The sequence below is a fragment of the Carassius carassius genome, chromosome 11, assembly GCF_963082965.1.
Source record: "Carassius carassius chromosome 11, fCarCar2.1, whole genome shotgun sequence".
Classification (NCBI taxonomy): domain Eukaryota; kingdom Metazoa; phylum Chordata; class Actinopteri; order Cypriniformes; family Cyprinidae; genus Carassius; species Carassius carassius.
Window position 1 is genome coordinate 23,231,083 of NC_081765.1, and position 14,915 is coordinate 23,245,997.

A 14,915-nucleotide genomic window follows, 5' to 3' on the forward strand; every position below is an offset into this window, starting at 1 on the left:
GAAGTAAAGCAGTGACCTGCTCTGCACTGAGAGTGAACTGCTCGTGGCTCTATATATAGGGGACATAAATAGTCCAGCTGCACAATTTGACTCACCGAGTATTAATCATCGTGTTTCAGTCGAGTCCCGGGACGAGCGGAAACCCAGTTTATTGACTAAGTGACTAAACCAAATCTCACTACATGAAATGGTTGCACTTGCAAGCTTTCCTGTGACAAATAAATACCTCATAGTTGCATAAGAATTATATTTTATTACATTTTAGTTGCATAAGACTGATATTTTATATCCTATTTATTATTTTATTAATATAATAGCCTACACATGGCTAGTATTATCAGCACTAATACAAAATGTCGAAAATATTCCAAATGAACTAGATGCCATTTTAACTAATATACTATACTACTAGCCTATAGTTCACTAATAGCAATATAATGCTTGATGAATGGAATAAATTGCTTTACCGTAGGCATGTATTTACTTTGCAAATATGTATCTTTAAAGCAGAATGATCCCTGACTTCGGAAATGGACTTAACCGTTATTATGACCTTGAGCACGAAATTCCCCCAAATACCAGTTGCGTTAGTGTTCATGCTGATGATCTTACTCATGTGTGGCATCAGATTATATTTCCGCTATTAGCCTATGTCAAAGTGCACGTCATCATAAACCAAAGCGGATTGTAATATAAATCGTTTCCACCGTCTAGGGATAATTATGTATTACTTTTAGTAACTTAAGAATGCCTAAAATTTAAAATGCGTTAAAAAAAAGTTTTAAAGTTTAAAACACAAGACAAGTTCAAACTAACTTAAGTGCAACATTATTAATACCCAAATAGAATTTCTTTACGTAAATAGCAATGCTGGCAAGATTTTTTTTGTATGTTTGATTTCAGGCATTAGTTTTATGTAAAATACCGAATCATAAATCATGAGTGTCATGAAAAAGCACTAGGCATTTTAATCAATGTGAATTGATTAAAAAAGGTTTGAATGAATGTAATTTAAGGCAAAGTACTGGGTTAAATGCAGAATTCCTTGGAGAAGTAAAATAAGTACAAGTTAAAAGGTATTTCAGTTCAGCAGGCTATTCGCCTTTCAGACGGTGTGAAAACAACACTGGTTTGTCGACATAAAAACCACGCGATGGCGGTGTTTACAACTCAACTGAATTTAGACATCTGTACAAACAACGAGCAACATGCGAATTAGCTTTGAGGACATGTGGATGCTTATTCATCGCAATGATGTTGCAATTTAATTGTTTAGATAGAAATAAGAATGATGTAGAGCACACTGCATTAAATATAATTTTACATTAACCAATGATATAATAGCATTTTAAATTATATAACCTATATATTTATTTATAATTTCTTCGATGTGTTATTTCTTATCCATGAGTAAACCGACAGGAAGAGCTTAGAGCGCTGTTAAGTATGGAGGTTTCTTTATATATTAGTTCAATGACTCTCTGGTACCCTCGATTGATCATTTCTTTTGTAGCATTTGTTTTCAGAGGATAATAAAGGGAAACCGGGGTTCATTTTCACTCGTTTTACTCGATGCACTGAAAACGTCTCAAGGTAGGTTATTTTTTTGAAAGTTGCAAAAAAAAAAAAGCAAAAAAAAAAGTTTTTAAAACAGTTAATTAGTTATTTGTTTTTTTTTTAAGATAGCAAAAAGTGAAACACAAATATAGCATGCAGAAATATCAGACAATTCTTTTGCCCAACAAATATTAATGCAATTGATAAACTGTAGCCTATATGGATAACACAAAACAAAACACGTGACAACTTTCCCAACCTGACATTTCGTAAAACTCCCTTGTACAGAGAAAACAGGTCAATCTTATGTTTAAAATGTTAGTTGGTTTACCCAACAGCTGTAGCAAAATATGATTAGTTTGATCATGTAATTTTAATTTGAAGGACATAATTCACAAAGATATTCTAATTTAACAAGGATATAAGAACTACACTCTTTAGATTATAAAAACGTTCTTCAGACTTTGAAAAAAAAAGTTCTTTTGAGAACTGCTCACTGAAAAGTTCTTCTATATCATTCTCTGTAAAAGCCTTTTAGGAAAATGTTTATTTTTATTTTATTTGAGTGCAACTACTAAACCACTGCTAGAGAAAAGAAGCATTTGTGTAATTTGTGCAATTTCAACTCATATTTATACTGTTAATATAAGTAGATGTTTATGAACAAATCTGAAAACCATTATGTTTGTCTTGGTTAATGTGTCAGCTGTGAGGAATCAGATCTGTAGGGTGACGGTTGCCACCATGAGTTAAATGCTGGGGCTTGTAGGAGGCTTTGGGTTGCGGTGCATGATGAATGAATCAGCATGGCAATCTTGGCATGCTGACAGAACACCTTCAGGGTTCCTGTGGGCTTCAGTGTGGTCTCGACCGCTTTCGATCCAGTCCACATGCTTTTGTCCAGCCCTGGCGGATCTGTCTACAGTGAAGTAGAGTGCAGAGCCCATATTTGTCCGCTCTCTTCCTACTACCATTTGCTCCCTCTATGAGTCACGTCTTTTTCATTCTATCTAGAATACCCCCTCAATACAGTTCAAGGAAAACGAAAGCTTTAGTTTTTACACTGAGAGGAATTGAGATTTCTTTTATGACATTTAAGCTTTAGTTAGTGGAGTTCATGATGGTCCAGATACCTGTGATCCTGTGTGCTTGTGTCAATGGAAAACTAAATGTTTTCTATCTACATCATTTATTAAGTAATCAGTTAGTGTTTGAGGTAGCAAGCTGGTAATGACATCATTGGGACAATCTGGCAGTGACTGATCCCCTATGTCAGCGTCACTCATCAGATGACTGTCGTTGTCTTTTATGGCTGTGCTGTTATGTGTCAACAAAGCAGAAAGGAAAGATCCTGCTTCTAATCTAACCAGTGACACCTGTAGAATTGACGTACCATTTGACCAGGGTGTGTGTTTGTTACACGTATGGGGACTTTGTTTGTTTACTCGTGTGACACGTTTTGTTAGCAAAACTTTCCCCTCTTTGTTTTATATTACAGTTAAGCAATTACTCAAATTACTTAAATGATTATTCATAGTTCAGCAGCCATGCTTGATGCTGTATTTGCAGAAGTGCAACAGGTTTATCTTCAGTCTCTGGTATTCACTTGCACTTGCTATCTATCACACATGGATGGATGTGTTATTTATAGTTGTATGTTTATTTTATTATAACATATATTTATAATCTATGTAAATATATTTTACTACAAATGTATAATTGCAAAATAATAATAATTATAACAATAATAAATCAGTTAAAATCTAAATCCAAGCTAATAAATTCCTCCATATAAAACATGTTCGTATATATAATACACTGTTGTTCAGAAGTTTGGGGTTGATAAGATTTGTGCATGTTTTTTCATGTTTCTTTCAGCAAAATCTCTTATGCCTACCAAGGAAACATTTCTTTGATCAAAAATAAATTAAAAACATTAATATTGTGAAATATTATTGCAATTTATAACATCTCTTTTCTATTTTATATATACTTTATAATGTAATTTGTTCCTGTAATTGCAAAACAATTTTTTAAGAACCCATTACTCCGGTCTTCAGATTTCAGATTGTTCAGAAATCTCAATAAATATTTCTTATTATCATTGTTGAAAACAGTTGTGCTGCCCAGTATTTTTGTGGAAACTGTGATACATTTTTTTCCAGGATTCTTTGATGAAGAAATTTCTAAAGAAAATAAAAAATAGAAATAGAAATAGAAAATTAGAATTTCTTGTAATACAAACATCTTAACTGTCACTTTTGATCAAAATCATACATTCTTTGATGAACAAAATTCTTTATTTCCTAAAAAAATTGATATGCTCTTTAATAGGTTTATATAAGCACATTTAAATACCACATGTATGTGTGTGTGTGTATATTGTGTGTGTGTATATATATATATATATATATATATATATATATATATATATGTGTGTGTGTGTGTGTGTGTGTGTATATGTATGTATGCATGTATCTTACATGCATTCTGAGTCATTTATTTTGAGCTTGACTGTCTTATATTTCCATGTAGGTTTATTCATCTTACGTTTGAGACCAGAGTGGACTCATTGCCTTCTCACTTCTTCCATGTTCCGTCCCTTTAACGGTTTTTAAAATATGGGGAGAGGAGGGAGGACAGATCAGTTTGTGGAGGAAGCACTGTCATATCCAGGAGGAAGTATGACTCAGCCGTGTTGCATTTTTCAAGGCTGATTCAGCTTTGCCAAGGAAATGGGGTCTTCAAAGTAGTTTGAGTGCCAAGAAAGGGACACTGATCCCTTCTGTGGTCACATTGTGCCAGGTGGCATATAGCAGTCATTGCAGTGTAAGTCCAGCAGTGCTGTTAATGGCTGCTGAGGAACAGAGCTGTCACTTCTACAGAGTTGAGCATCTGAAAGTCAGCACTAAGACAAGAAAAATGAAGAAAGACCCTTCTCTGTTCACTATTCACCCTGGTTCCCTGAAATTCCCCTCATGCCCTCTCTCGCTTTCCTCTTCCTCATCAGCTCTCGTGTTTCAGTGCTTTAGCATTGCATTTAACTCTTTAGAGCCTAAAGTCTTACACTTAAACCAGAACTTTGTGACAAGAAGCATAAGAGATATCATTGGTAAGAGAGAGTGTGAAGATGTCTTCGTTTGGAAATTATATTGTATTAATTTTGTTAGAATTGTATACACTACCATTCTACCAAGTTTGCGGTCAGTCAGATTTAAAAAAATAATTAATTAATACTTTTATTCAAAAGGATGCATTAAATTCCTCAAAAGTGACAGGACAGATATATGTCACAGTTTGAACCTTGTTTTCTGTTTTTCTGTTCTCCTGCATTGTTTCAGGCCCTTGACCTAGTTTTCCTGAATTCCCTTGATAAGTTCATTCAGTTCACCTGTGTCCTGTTAATTTAGTCATTATTCCCTCTCTTGCTTTTGTATAAGTACTCCCCATATCTTTTCAGTCCTTGCTGGTTGTTTATATGTACTCTGCATTGGTTTGCCTTCCTTCTGGATTCCCAGATTATTATTAAAGACTGTGTATTAGTCAACTCCTGCATCATGCGCTTGATCTTCCACTAGTGTGTGTGACAGAATAACTGGCCGAAAAGTTTTGTCTACCCAGATGACTGCCTCTGTGTGTCCTACAACGTGAGCCTCAACACCACTTGCAAAGCGCAGCCGTCCGAAGATGGTCCTTGGGAGAGTTTTGCCACCTTTGTGGAATGGGTACTGGTGAGAAACGGATCCCCGTTCACCATCTGCTACGCTGATGAGAAACTCACCTGCCCCACTCCAGACCCAGAGTCCAGTCCCGCCGCAACGACAAGCCATTGCCTAATTAAGCAATAGAGCTGAGTATCGCCCCGGAGCCAGAGCCTCATGGAACATCTGACAAGGTGCATGAGTTTATCAACTGTTCATCTGCCCTGAACTGTCTGTCTGTCCTGCCAAGACCACAGAGGTCATTCCCCTGTCTGTGGCACTCCCAGAATACGGCGAACTGCAGGCAGAAGGAGGAGCCATGGAGGGATCAGGAGGAACCATGGCGGACCAGACAGAGGGAGGTACCAGGATGGAGACAGCCAAGGTAGACGAAAGGCTGACGACTCCAGGGTGCCGAACGACAGTGGCGGAGCAGGTGGGAGAGGAGCCCAGGGCAGAGATGGAGAGCCGATGAGCCAGGACGAGGATCTTTTGAACACTTACTTAGTCCGCCTCCCTTCTACCCTTTGTTCTGTTACAGCGCGAGGTTGCGCCTGTTCAGAGGGGATATATAATATTGGACAGCACAACTGTTTACAAAATTAATAATAAGAAATGTTTGAGAACAAACCAACATGTAATTTCTTAGGTATCATATGAATTCTGAAGTAATTGCTACTTAAATTTAAACTTTTCCATTTAGTAACATACACAATAAAATTAACAATAGTACTGTAAATAAATACAGCTTTGCTGAGCATAGGAGACTTATGGAATAAAACAAAACCAAAAAATACATATATATATTACTGACCCCAAACTTGGTATTTTAGATAGATTTAAGGTTAGGTTTTGGGGTAAGGATTGGGTTAAGTCTGTACAGTATTTTTGGACTGTAATGTTGATCTAGGAACATGTCTTACTTGGCAAAATCACTGCGACCAGATAGATAGACAAATATCACCTGCTATGTCGTTCAATGTGTTACATCTCACACAGCCAAAACCTCCAATAGATCAATTTTGCAATGGAACATTGCTTCACTTTGGGATATTTTGCTGTCCTAGAGCCTGGCATAAATAAATGTGTTGAGGGGGAAGATGTTTTCTCAAGAGATTAACCCTTAAGATATCCCCTGCACTAGAAAACAGACTTTCAGCTGATTCACACACAAAAAAAATCCATGCACGCACTTACCTGTATGTGTTGTAATGCTGTAATGCAGGGTAGTCGCTAGGCAACAGTCTTACTCTTAAGCTATACGAAACAAAAGGACTCACTCAAAATCTTGCTGTGTGCAGATTTGTAGAGGATCTTCAAATAAAGGACAATGAGAAGTTCTAAATCACAGATTGGCTTTAGTAGAGCTGTCACTGGAGCAGCCATTAAAGGGATGGTTCATCCAAAAATGAAAATTCTGTAACACTTTAAATTAGGGCAGTGGTTTTCAAACCGGTCCTGCGAGCACCCACAGCACTGCACATTTTCTGTGTCTCCTTACGTACTACAACAACTACCTTACTTAATATCAATAGCAGCAACGTTCACTGAAGGAAAACTCAGTTAATAGGGCATTAGTATTCCCTAATTTAAAAAAGTTATAGTAAATCTATCATGTATTAAGCATTGTGCGATTTCCAAAACACCTGACACCTGTGAAACACAAAAGATATTTTATCACAATTTTCATACTGCTGTATTTCATACAATGAATGTGGAAAAATTTGGAAAAGAACCCTGTGTTGAATATCTCTACATGCGTGTTATATCAAATCATAAGGGTTTGGAACGACATGAGGGTAAGTAAATGATGACAGAATTTTAGTTTTGGATGGACCATCTCATTTTTTGTGAACTGTCTTGGTTAATATTGGCTTCAGCCAATATTTTTTCAATATTTTTATTCTTTTTACTATAATTAGTTAAACAAGTGCACCAACAAGGAAAACTTACCAGATGAACTTTATAAATGGTAAAAAGACTTTAAAAGAGAGAGAGAGAAACTTGTAATCCCTGTGCGGTGGCCTCCTGTCATGTGGTGTTCATTTCTGTCATGCTTCTTCCTCTTTTTTTCATCTATCATTGATGGCTTCTCTCCCCTCCTCCTCATATTGCACAACAGCTTCCTTTCTACAAGGCTCAGGGTATAAATGAGAATCTAACCCGTGTCACATGCCACTGGCTGGGGTCAGATGCTCCCTGGCCGCTGAGTTGCTTCCTCGCCAGACTTTGTAAGCTACTGTCCTGCACTATAGGGCATCAGGGATCATATCAGGCTCGTGTGGTCAGATACAGCAGTGAGCAACAGCAGTGCACAGTTGACAGCCAGACGTTACCTTATTTCATAGTGTCACTCTTAGTCTGCTGCTGTGGAACTGTGGAACAAAAATGGTAGAAATTTTAAGAAATAGTTTCCATTTGCTTATTTATTCACATTCATAATGTCCAATTCAATACAAGATCTTTTTTGTTGTATGGACAAGCATACTGTAACATGCTTGTAACATGTAACATGTTATCAAAGGCAAGACATCCACGATGACTCTTGTTAGTCAAACTTGACATTACAATGATATGAATATTAGTCATCAAACCTGATGCTTGGTCCCATATATGATTTGAAAAGCAAGGCAAGAATTTATTGTTTCAATTTTTTTACGACTAATAAATATAAGTGGTCATATGAATGACTTTTGTGGGGTTTTATGTGGTTGTCGTTTTTAAAGCTTGAAAGACATGGTCACGAACTGTTGATGTATAGAAACAACAGAATGTGTGATAATACAAATGATTATACAAATTAATCATTTAATGTTTTACAGAAAAACAACATTTGAGGGTGAGTAAATAAAGACAGAGTTTTCATTTGTAGATGAAGTAATCCTTTAATAAGGAACGGACAACTTAAAGTGAAATTTAGCAATGATTTTTTTATAAGTGTGATTTTATTTTAGTAAGATATTGCTGTTTTGTAGGGGATCTCAGGAATGCATTTTGGAGAAACACTTCAGGCAAATATAGTTCTATAAATTCTATGAAAATATCTCAAACACCCATTTATGTGAAAATTAAATTAATCAGATAATATAGTTTAAGCGTATTATTCTGCATTGTTTCAAAACATTTTTTTTTCAAAATGTGATTCTTGTACAGTATTTTTAAATAGCTATTACATGCAAGCGCTGCTAATTCATATAGAAACTAGCATGCAAATATTGAATATAAGCATAAAAATAATATAAGTATAATAATATAATCTAAACATAAAGAACTCAAAGGATAAGTCAACAATCAAACTGTATGTTTTTTATCCAATTTAATTCACAATCAACTGATACACCATGTTCAGCCTCGGCATAGAAAGGCATTGATGTCACACTTCAGAAGTGGAAAGAGACATGAGGACATGCTGCTATATTAAAAGACAGTTAACCCTTGACTGTTCACCTCTTCTCAGATGTCTAGCAGCTACTCCTGTCTGTACACACATTTACTTCCATCACCCCTAACCTGCAGGGTCACGGATGACTGCTTGTGGAAACATTAGTATTTTTAGTAACCCATTTAGAAAATGTTCACTAGAAAGATGTTTGCCATCGTCCTCATCATGCATGGGCAACTCTTCCAATTGGATGTAAAATTAATGTATGAGCATATTGGAGTCAACTATTCCAACTTAAAGGATAAGGGTGCCCAGAACTGTCTGCAGTCCAAATATTTTAATGCATGCAGTGATTATGCCTCTTGTGATTTATGTTTGTCTGTTTTGCCTCCTCTCGTTCTAGTGGCAGGATGCAGTGTGGAATGTGCACACCTTGGATCATGACAGAGAGAGAGAAGGAAGGAAGGAAGGGGGGGATGGAAAGAGGAAGTGAAGCACATCCGCCGCGTGCGTGCATCTGTGCTGAGGGGGATCCTCTTCCTTGGCTGCTGGTCTACATGTGGAAAGGACCATGCATGTTGGAAACGATATGTCCATTGCCATAGCTCCATATTTTAAATGCTCGATAACAAAACAGATATAATAGATGTATTATTTATGATACTTAGAGGTTTTGATTTTAGTGGCACTATCTGGTTCAAATAAACAGGGCACTGATTCATCTTTCAAGAGCAAGCATTTTGTGAATCCCGCGTTGAACTACAGCAGTTGTCAGTAAAATAATGGGAACACAAAAAAAGATTGGGGTTGTACTGCTGTGGTACAGTGTAAAAAAAAATTAACCACTGATTGTTCGCAGCCTCATGCCTTTTCGCCTTTACAACTTTGCAGATCATTTACATTCACATACAGCTACATTACACAGTGCATGAAAGGTAATATTCGAAATGGCATGATAGGGGCACTTTTTAATAGTCAGTGTATTATGAATGAACAGGAATTAACAATGAACAATAGTGGATAGTGCTATGTACACTTCTGTTAAAAAATTTTTGTAAGTTGTTTTTATTTATTTTAATTAATGCTTTTATTCATCAAAAATAAATTAAACTGAATGAGAGTATGGACATTAATAATATTACAAATAAATGGTTTCTTTTTAAATTCTGTTAATTAAAGAATTCTGGGGAAGAAAAAAGCTTCATGGTTTCCACAAAAAATATTAAGCAGCACAGTAGTTTAAAACATAATAATGGTAATAAAAAAAATAAATAAAACATTTTGCCTTGGCAAGCATAAGAAACTTCTTTTAGAAACATTGAAAAATGTACTGACCCCATACACTTTTGAACTGTAGTGTATAAACGGCCAAAAGTTAAGTTTTAGTTTAGTTAAGTTTTAGTTAGTTTTATGCAACATAATTTTATTTGTTATTTGGTATCATGACATAGCTTTGCAAATTGTTCAATTTTCCCACTATGGCATTTTATCCTAATTATCATAATACCCTCAAAGTTATAGTTTAGGTTTTATACATCAATATCATTACAACACAGCTACAGTAATTAATTACTCAATCAAATGTTATTTTCTCTGTACTTCTAATGAGCTTTTTTTAATTTTGCAATTTATTGTAGTGCACATTTATACTTTAAGATTGTTTTTTGTTTTTCAAATACTTTAATGTCTAATTAAGATGACTTCACTGTTTTTGTCTTCATAATACTTTTGGTAGCACTAACCTCGGATGCAACAAACAAAATGTTCCTTTTATCTGATATCTGAGGTGGCTACTGGTCCACGTCATGTCAGCGCCGGTCCCACAGACACTGTTTTAACCCTGAACTCCTTCATATGTGATCTCTACGTATACACTTAACACATTCCTTCTGCTTCCCACCCAGTCTGCTGTGGTCATGAGACCAGTGTATTGCACACTCTGCATGAGGTACCAGCATTACCTACAGGAGAAAGCCCTACAGCAGGACAAAACGTGCAGCATGTTGATGGAGGGTATCAGGTTGTTAAAGCTTTACAAGTACTTGGTACTGAGTAATGCAGACAGAATGCATTCACACCCACACAGGGGGCCGCCAAAGATGCCAAACGATCACACCAATCCCATGGCACAGCCGTCAGGTGCAGGTATGAGTCATATCAGGGTTTGGATGTAAGACGTCAGTAGAGAGATTTGGTATTGGATAGGCAGCTTCCGGCTCCCAGGAGACTCTTTTTTGTCATTCACGGCAATATGATCTGATTCAGATAACTGAAGCTTGATTAAATTGACTTAACAGTTTTGTCATTCCTTCCATTTACTCTATAGAATTACTTTTGTGCCAGTAAAAATGAATGAAACCTTTTGAAGAAACTTATGAAAATATGATTTGAGTCTGAATAAAATGTCTTTGAAACTGAAAAAAAAAGAAAAGAAAAATGATAAAAGAAAATATCAGACAAAATCTTTGACTTTGCTTTTAATTTACTGTATGTTTTGTTAACTGTTATTTGTTTATTCCTCTTTTACATTGTACTGTAGGGTCTAGGTTGTGCTGTTACAATTTAAAGATAATAGTATCATTATATAATATATATATGTGTGTGTGTGTGTGTGGGTGGGTGGGTGGGTGATATATTCAGCCGTCACTCAAAACAGGCAATCAAGGTCGACAACCCTGGCCATAACACTTAGCATATGAACTTTGACCATCACAATTAATGATCACTTAATTCTGAAGAATTCAAACAATATGAAAATTACAATCATGGCTTGTCAGACTGTACAGACCTCAAAGATCATTTCATTACATATTCAATACAAAGAATGTGGTTGCTGCCAATAGTTTTTTATCATGCTGATAATTATGTTTAGTTATTTTATTTAGTTAACATTATCATCCAAAATGTAAAATTGGAAATCAATTTTTAACAATTATCAACTCTTTCAATTGTGACTTTTATAAACCAGTTACTGTAAATGAATGTTATTGAAACCATGAATTAATTCAAATAAATGTACAGTCTTTATTGTCACTACAGCACATGTAAAGTATCAAAGTGAAAGACTTGGATGCAATTATGTTGTCACAAGGAAAGATCAGAATCCAAAAAAAACTAACTGCATAGTAACATGTAATGCACAGTGTTCTCATACAGTGGGTATAGAAAAGAAACACCCCACTTTAAAAGAATCACATTTTGTTGCTTTGCAGCATGAAATGAAGATGGACACAGTTTTGGTTTTATCCAGCTGTATTTATAACATCAAATCATTGATCAGCAAAAGAAAAAGGAGAAAACAGTTAACAAAACATACAGTGTATTAAAAATAAATTCAAAGTCTTTGCCTGAGATTTATTTATTTATTTTGCCTGAGATTATATTTAGATTTTTATTGGTACAAAAATAATTCCGTATTACTCACCCTCTTATAGTTCTCTTTTTATTTTGCAGAACACAAAGTTATTCAGACTCTTTTTGTTTTATATATATATATATATATATATATATATATATATATATATATATATTATATATTATTATATTTTTTTTAATTAGGAAAGGTTAATGCTCTAAATATTCTATTCTATTCTACATAATAAATTTTTCTTATTTTTGTTGATTTTCTCAATGAAAACAAAAAACATACCAAATACCAAAACCACCTGGAGAAAATTATACAATACAATAATATTAAAATACAATAATATTAATAATTAAATATACAGTTTTACTGAATCATATAAAACATATAATAACATTAACCAAGATTAATAAATGCTATAAAAATGTTTTTTATTAGTATGTGATACTTAATGCATTAACCATTGTAAAAAAAAAAAAATTATACAAACAATTAGACTTAATTTTAAAGTATTACTGATTAAATTTATGTAATTTGCATTTTGCTAATTCAAACTAGAAATCAAACTAGAACATTTAGTGTTGTCTTAAGGGAAATTGTTTGCTTTTGAACAACAACCTTTGGGACTATTAACACAGTTTTTAATAAAAAGGATTTATTTGCCTATATAATTATTGGCTCATCTTTTAGAGCATTTGGAGAGAGGCAGTTTTCGCACCAAGCGTCTCCGTCCAGAAATCTTCACGAGACAAAGCCTCGTCGTCTCCATGGTACCCGAGCGAGCAGATGGATCTATGCAGCTAAGTGAAATGCAGAAACTTTCGTCAGTTTCTAATCTGCCCTTGGCACTGAGGTCCATGTAAGCTGCGCTGATATTAAGAGATTTTCTATGAGTCAATCAGGTATTAAAAGAAAATACAATGCTCCTGCGAGCACTCTTTTAATGTGGGGTTTATTGTCAAATGCATTTGTGCACCAAAGAAGGTTTCAACAGTGCCTTTTAATGCTTGTGCAAAGACACATCCAAGCGTGCAAACTAATAGCCCCATATAAACAACATGTAAAGTGCATGCTTGGGATCCCCTCCTTTGCCTAGTGTTATATATGCAGCGTTTCTATATTGTATTACGTTACAGTCCAAAATTATAATGCATTACAAGGACTGTGGGAGGTAGAAAGAATATTTAGAATATATTTGAATAGATCTACTCTTGTGTGGGGTGTGAAAAGGTCAGGGCTGACTGAGATTAATGTCGCTATATGACCTTTGCAGGTTATCTGCGTATTACACCACATTCAAACCAAGTACACTATGGTGTGTATGTGTGTGTGTTTTGTGTGGCCATGACTTCGCATCTGATTTATAGTGAAAGAAAATAAAACGAGAAGTGTTTGCTTACAGCCGGAAAGCTTCATGCGTTGTTGATGACAACGCAGCTTGTCGTGCATATATTCTGAATGACGTCAGTGCTGTCGGTCATCCCTCACCCCACACTGCACCCTTCACCTTTGACCCATTAAAGAGAAGCCGTGTAAATATGCGATCTTGATGGTCAGATAAATGCGCCCAAGGGAAGCCCTGACAGAGCATCAATTAGCATTCCACACAAACCCAACCATGGCCCCATAGAACCCCCGCTGAGGTCATCACACATCTCTTGCTGCACAAGATATCAAAGGAGCGATTTACTTCCATTACACACTATTCGGGGTGGTGTTGGCGCAGTGGATAAGACACATTGCCTTTGGTGTGAGAGACCTGGGTTCGAATCCACTGTGAGACACCAATGTGTTCCTGAGCAAGACACTTAACCCCTAGCTGCTCCAGAGGCGTACGACCTCTGACATGTATAGCAATTGTAAGTCGCTTTGGATAAAAGCGTCAGCTAAATCTAGAATGTAAATGTCAGAGGTTTACATTTCTGGAATACTTTCACCCTGGAAATGCTAGTGTGAATTATCTCGTGGCTGCGAACGATTGGATAACTGCAACGTCAGAGTTTTAGCTCACAAAGAACAGAAGTGTTCTCGTCTGGAAAGACAGTGTTGCCCATTTGTGATTTAAAAAGTCTTAGTTTGCAGATATGAGACTTCCTGTAGCGCAACAGGTGTTAGCAATGCAGTGTCAAAACAAACTAATAAAATGTAAACCCTGCGTTCAATGTAAAAAATTGTAAATAAGTTTAAGCTTTTATTATTCATATTTTGTATTTCAATTCAAATGTAAGAGTTGTCAGACATTTTAATCACTGTGAAACGCTTCTGTCCCTCATCTGAGGGGAGTGAGTTTAGTGCTTCATGAAGGGAATACAGTCACATGACGGTTGTGTCTGTTGGGGTGAGCAGACAGATGGGAAGTTGCTGTACCTGGAGCAGCTCGAGTCTGTTTTCCCTGTTCCTGTTGTTTTATTGAAGTGATTCCAGTATCCACTGGCAAAGCAGTTGCCTGCAGTATAGAGCGCATACAGAGGCTAATGACCACCTGCCTCCATATTCCTGTTGTACAACAGTAGTGCAAGGGGAAATGGCATCATTGGAAACACCTGTGCCAGTATGCCGTAATGGCCTGCTGCATTCAGACCCCCCTCCACTTTCATTTCTCTGTTCTTCCTTTTGTACTGCCTAAAAGTCACCTTAGGCTTGTAGCCTGTGACGTTACATCGTGAATATCAGCATTATGCTATGTATGCTAATTTAATGTTTTTAAATAAATAGAAAATAAAAATAAGTATTTAACATGTTCTTTTTTTAAATACACTTGTACCATTTACCAGGAACTTTGCAAACAATATACAGCTCTGAGACTTTTTTTTTTTATTTGAACCAAGAGGTCAAACAACTTTATGCAAATTTATAGATCAGAGTTTATCAAGCTTGGTACAAGTTTGCAAAACTTCTTCACATGTGCTTG